This window comes from Lipotes vexillifer, unplaced genomic scaffold (assembly GCF_000442215.2).
Source record: "Lipotes vexillifer unplaced genomic scaffold, Lipotes_vexillifer_v1.1 scaffold137, whole genome shotgun sequence".
Lineage (NCBI taxonomy): Eukaryota > Metazoa > Chordata > Mammalia > Artiodactyla > Lipotidae > Lipotes > Lipotes vexillifer.
The window spans coordinates 739,197-745,555 of record NW_006775780.1 but is presented as its reverse complement, the minus strand read 5'-3'; the positions used below and the strand labels follow the sequence as shown (position 1 = coordinate 745,555).

General features: G+C 38.9%; 1 protein-coding gene across 1 annotated transcript in view; it reads right to left on the bottom strand.

The window, feature by feature from the left end:
• The window catches only part of SEL1L2 (SEL1L2 adaptor subunit of SYVN1 ubiquitin ligase), a 113,794-nt gene that overhangs the window by 686 nt on the left and 106,749 nt on the right, over positions 1-6,359 (bottom strand). The window lies entirely within an intron of this gene.

The following is a 6,359-nucleotide window of genomic DNA, read 5'->3' as shown; positions in this document are numbered from 1 at the left end:
CGCTCTTCCCCCATGGCCCCCACAAGATGCTCATGCCCTAATCCTTGGAACCTGTTAATATGTTATGTTACAATAACAAAGCAAATTTTGCAAATGTGGTTAAGGTTACAGACCTTAAGATAGGAAGATTGTCCTGGATGACCTGGTGGACTCAGTGTAATCACATGAGCCCTTAAACACTGAGTTTTCTCAGAGAGCAGAAGAGAAAGGCAGAGAGATGTGGCAGAGAAGTCAGAGATTCTAGCGATGGGAAGGACTCAACTTGCCCTTGTGGAGGGGCCACGCAGACAGGAGAAGGAATGTGAACAGCCAGCAAGGAAATGGGGCCCTCAGTCCTATAAGCGCAAGAAACTGAATTTGGCCAACAACCTGAATAAGCTTGGAAGCAGGTTTTTCCCCAGAGCCCTCAGTAAGGAACACAGCCTTTATTTCAGCCTGTGAGACCCTACAGAGAGGACCCGGTCAAGCTCATCTAGCTTTCTCACCTACAGAAACTGTGAGATACATGTGTGTGGTTTTTAGGCACTGAATTTGTGGTCATTTGTTAGAGTAGCCATAGAAAACCAACACAGACTCCAAAGAGCTTTCTTGGATATCTCTGGACCAGACCTTAAGTATAATTCCAATTAAAGGGGCAGGAGAAGAGACACTAACAGTACATCTCCCCAAACAAATGGCAATACAGATAGTGACTTCCTAGTACTTATCATACCTGAAGTTATGGGATTTGTTTATTCATTGTCTGTCTCCAGGTCCCTGAAGACAAGGGCTTGCACTGCCTGTTCACCCCTGAATTCCCAGTGCTTAAAGAAGTGCCAAGCACATGGCAAGTCTTTGATAATACTTATCAAATGAGTGAATAAATGAGGAATGAGCGAATAAACAATTTTGGTTCTCAGGCTGGAATTTGATTCCATAAATGACGTACTATATTTTTAGGAACTTGTTTTTCCCCATTAAATTACGCCATGGTAGATCAAAAATCTTTCATTTTCACCTACTTATGGCTTGTTTTTGTTTGCTTTATATTTGCTTTGTTTTCCCAAACCGAGTAATGAAAAGGCTAAGTAGAATTGCTTTTAAAGGTTGAAGCACCCTAGGCCAGTGCCAGAATTATACTTTGCTTGGGTGCCTGTGGATTATTTTCAAAAGAAGGGGAAGAAGAGGGATTTTTCACAAATTGTGCTCATCCAGTATCTCTCTGTTTCTCCTCTCCATCTCCCAGACCCTCGTTACACAGGGTTCAAGAGTCGTGAAACCTTGAGGCCTCTGCTAAACCCATTTCTTGGGTGGTGTCCTCTCAGCTATGTTTTGCTTGTCATTTCTTAAATTTTTCCAAAGCTTCGTGGACTGGTAAATGTATTTGTTTGAGAAAGAGGAATAATGCTTGCTTAAAATAATTAAAATTCAGGAGACTGTTCCAAACAAATCTTCCTGGCAACAGAGAAAATGGATGTTATAAAAACTCTAAATTGTGTCTCTAATTCCAACAAATTCAGAGGGTGTTCACTTGAAAGCACCCTACAGATCACAACAGCGGTGTTACCTCCACATGTGACAGGCATGTTAACTTGGATGGGACGTTCAAGGAGAGGCAACCTTTGTCAATATCTCATTCCTTCCTTCTTATTTGAGGCAGGCAAGAGTTATTAATTTATTTCTTGAGGCACAAACATCACAATTCAGTTGCTTAGCTTATAATAAAAAGTAGCAGAGAGGTACCATTTAAAGTGCGATGAGTTGGCTCCCGGCCGAGGTGGCCTCACGGTTCGCAATGGGGGTGGGGTGCGATAAGAAAGTCTTTCTTTAAAATGCGCAGAGAAAGAAAATCCTAAACCCTTCTGCCTAATTAGGGCAACCCATATAAAAGAAATTTTATTACTAGACTCTAGAAAAGACTGCTTGTTCTTTGATCCTATTTAGTAAAAAAAATCCAAACCATTCACACGAAGAAAATTCCCCGTGATAAATTGTGCTTTGATGATGGCTACGGTTCATTATTTAAGTCCATTGCACAACCAGCCCACTTACATTTAACTTCTCTGTGGTACGTTTGAGTTTATTTTGCTTTAAATTCAGTGATTTAGGAGATTATATAAACCGATCTACAGACTTCTTAAGTGTTTCTAACTCTAATGTCAGGTGTGCCAAAGTACCGCCCTATGCTCACATGTTCAAAAGCTGCTTATAACTCAAAGATGTAGAATTCTCCAGCAATAAAGGATCTGGTTTATGAAAATTGTTCAGTTACATGATTCAGGAGTTTTCCAGCCCCGAACCTTTGGGTGCCATCAAAAATATCTTATACTGGGACAGAGGTAGTTTTTTGAATAATTCATTCTTGTTTTCTTATTATAAATATGTTAATTAGAGGAAACTTTGAAAATACAGAGGTGAACAAATAAGGAAAAAACACCCACAATCTCACTGTACAGAGGTAACTACTGATATTTCATACACATCCTTCCAGCATTCCAGTGTTTTTGTATATATTCATACATACATACTTTTAATTTAGGAATTTTTCATTCTGTATGATACTTTGTCTTCTATTTTCTTAAGTTAACGATATATTTCAAAAAATATACCGTGTCCTAAGATATTCCTTTAGTCTATAATATTTTTATTTTTAATGGTTGTACAGTATTTCATAATAATGGCTAATACTTATTAAATATTTACTGTGTGACATTCACCACTGTCGTTTATTTAAACCCTGCTACAATTCTGTAGGGCAGATGATATTATTAACTTCATTTTAAAGATGACGAAACTGAGGTGCTGAGAGGTTAAGTCACTTATCTAAATTCATATGACTTGTAAGTGGCAGAGCTGAGATTCAAATCCAGAGAGTCTGCTTCTAGCCTGCTCACTTAGTCACTAGGCCATAAAATATATAATGGAGTAGTATACCACCACACAATAGTTTATATAACATGTTCTCTATTTTGGAGTATTTTGGTTGTTTGTAGGGTTTTTTTCTAATAAATAAAGGTATACACACACAAAATTTTTTGCACATTTCTGATTATTTCATTAGATAATAGACATGTATTTCAAGAAAGGTTATGACCATTTCTAAGAGATGTATATTTTGTTCTGTCATATTTCCGAGGGGGCCGTTTTAATGTCAAACTTTAGTTTGGCCTTTCCAGAAAATAATTCTATTCTGGTGTTTAAAGCTTCAGCTCTAACACACCATAGGAGGTCAGACCAGACAAATGAAAAAAATAAAAATGCTTCATGCCATAATTACTTTTATTTTTGACAGATATATTTATAATTTATTCAGTAGATGTGGTTTTGTTTTCCCTGCAGGATCCAAAAAATGTGTTATTTAGTAGGTCTAACTATATATATTGAAACTCATTTCCAAGGATAATTTCCTCTCACCTTTTTTCTTAATTTAGATAGATTTTCTAGTCAGTATCTTAAAACATACCTGCTTTCTTCCATTTTAAAAACAAAACAAAGGAAAAAAAAGAAAACATAAAAAGAGCATCATGTGTGTCCTATACTCTATGTTACAAAAACATTTTAGAACAGAATCTGACAGTACTGATTCCTCTGCCTGAATGGTTTCCTCTTTAACAAGTTTATAGTATTTCACTTGTGTGTGCGTGCATGCACGTCATTTTGGGCTTTCACTTTAGTTATGGACGTGTCTCTTCCACAGTAGACTATGAACGCTTTGAAGGGTGTCTTGTTGTCGTATCCTTCTTGACACAATGCTTCTTGACACAAAACAAGGACTTGATAAATATTTGAGTAAATAAATGAATGAAGAAAAGCAAGGCACGTTACCATGGTAGTTTAGAAGCAGATGTCTTTTAAATCTAGGGCTTCATTGAAGGGTTCATAGAGGTGATGATACTGGAGCTATTCTTTGAAAAATGGATTGGTCTTCAATGGGCAAAAATGTGGGAGAAGATCAGATGTGACCTAAGGTCAGGAGGGTGCCGTTCAAGGTCTTGCAGGGAAAGGAAAAGCAGTCTAGAAGATATATTGGGAAATAGTGGCATATCAAGCCATTATTGTCAAGGTGGATTAGGTCAGGGAGGGTTTGGATGCCAGGGTAAGAAGTCTGGACTTCATTAAGCAATAGAAAGTCAGTAAGATTCTTTTATTTTTGTGTTTGTTGGCTTGTATTTGTGTGCATGTGTGTGTGCATCTTTTGGGAGGAGTGTGGTGGAGGGGTAGCAGTACTAGAGTTATACTTTATCCAGAATAACCCAGTGGGGCTTTGTTAGCTGTATTATGTGTTAACTAAAGTAATGCTAACATCCGCAACCAATAAACCCCCAAATTTCAATGGTTTAACACATTCAACAGTCAAGTGCGGATGTTTCTGGTTGGTGGTAAATCTTTGGGGGACAGAGCTTTCTCTGGCCACACAGTTCAAGGAAGAACACTAGAATGGGAGACCCCTGAGGATCCTTTACAACAAGTAGAAATTCTGGCCTGAACTGGGATAAGGCCAGAAGGAATAGGCAGGAGAGGATGGGCAACAGGTTTTTTTCATGGTTATTAAATTTTTGAAGGACTTCTGAATCAAGTATAAATTGAGAAGGAGTTTCATAACAAATTGTGAGCCGAGTGCTTATATTTCTAAATTAGTTCAGGTCATCTCTCAGTTTCTCCCTAGGTATTATTTTGTGTTCCCAAAACAATGGTACAGTCAGTCCTGGTCCACAGTTAAGTCAAGTGAGCTTAACTCAAGGGCGGAAATTGGGGAATGAGATGTTTCTCAGTGAAGCTATTAGGATAATTGACCTACATCACCCTAGTCCCAAATCCTTTCCTAAAGACTGGATGAGAAAAATAATGACCCATATTTTTACACTGATTTACCAAGAGTCGATTTATACCTTACTTCCTTTTTCCAGGGGGCTTACATTCAGAGTTTACCAAAACATTTTTTGATTCTCAGAGAAATCCTGGTAATGATGTTAGACTCATCTGTCCCACTGGTTTGCATGAGGTTTAACTAATAAAGAGGATTGTGAAGAGCCTTGCTGAAGACATGCATAATTACTCGATGTCTTGGGTGCTATGAAAGCCTGTTCTCCTAACTGCTTTGCTTTCATTAACCATAAATGGAACAAGCTTTGGACTTTTAATTATCAGCATATTCATTTTAAAAATTAGAAGAGGTGATACCTCCTCATTAATTTGACTACGAGATAGCAAGATTAATAAACTTGGCCCCTGGGTACTTGGTAATTATTTTACTAATTGCTAAACAAAAGAAATTAATAAAGACAAAGAGCAATGGCCCCTCATTAACTAAATCTAAAATTCCCGTGTCCAGGTCTGAGGTTAAGCGCAGCCTCTTTTTTTTTCTATATGTAGAGACTTTCTGTAGGAAAAAACTTATCTGTGACGGAGAGACTGATCAAAATGAACTACCCACGATTTAACAAGAACCCTGACCGAAAAGAACAGAAATGTGGCTAGAGAGAAACTTCAAAGTTTTTCTAGATGTATGAAATATATGGCTCGACAACTGCTTTTGGACATTGTGAAGAAAGTGCCTAGGAGAGAGCCAGCAGTGACCTGAAGGAGGAAAACTGAACCCCCGACACAGTGGGCTGTGTAGTCGGCCTTGTGTCCTGAGAGGACAGCTCTCCCCGCCCCAGGGAGTCACTGCTAAATGGCCTCACTGTGAGGACAATGGGGCTGTTAAGTCTTTCTCGGTTCATATGGGGGCAGGAGAGCTAATCTGAATTTAACCCATGGGGTGGGGTCACTTTTATCCTATACACACAATGCTCCTCTCACCAATATTGTTATGTTTTACATGGGGAATGATGAACAAAAGCTTTAATCCTCTTGAAGACTTATTTAGCAATCGCTCACATTCTCTTCTGATCTAAAAAAGTCATTCCACACACTGTTTCACTACAAAGCCCTTTCACAAAGGCTTATTCGTTTTATCCTCAAAGCCTGGGGCAGGGCTTGTATCACTGTTCTGTTTTACAGATGTGGATGACAGTTGGAGGGGAAGGGAGTGTGGCTTAATAACATCCAAAGGATCATCCAATCTAGCTATTCGATCCAGTCCTGCCCGCCCCAATGTTATAAAACAGGAAGCTTGCACCTGCTAGGAACGGGGAAAACAGACTGCATTTGGATTTGACATTCTTTCTACTGCTTAGGGTTCTGGGGATGATGAAAAGTGATCAGTCAAGAGGTAGGCACAGGAGAGCACCCGAAGGCAGAGGTCTCTACCATTGGATTGTTGGTACCTGAATGAGAAGCTCTTGCAGCTGTGTGTACATGAGCAGTTGTCAGCTAGGAAATTCCCTACCAATAATTCCCAGTTACTATCACAACTGGAAGGAAAAAGGCATAGACAA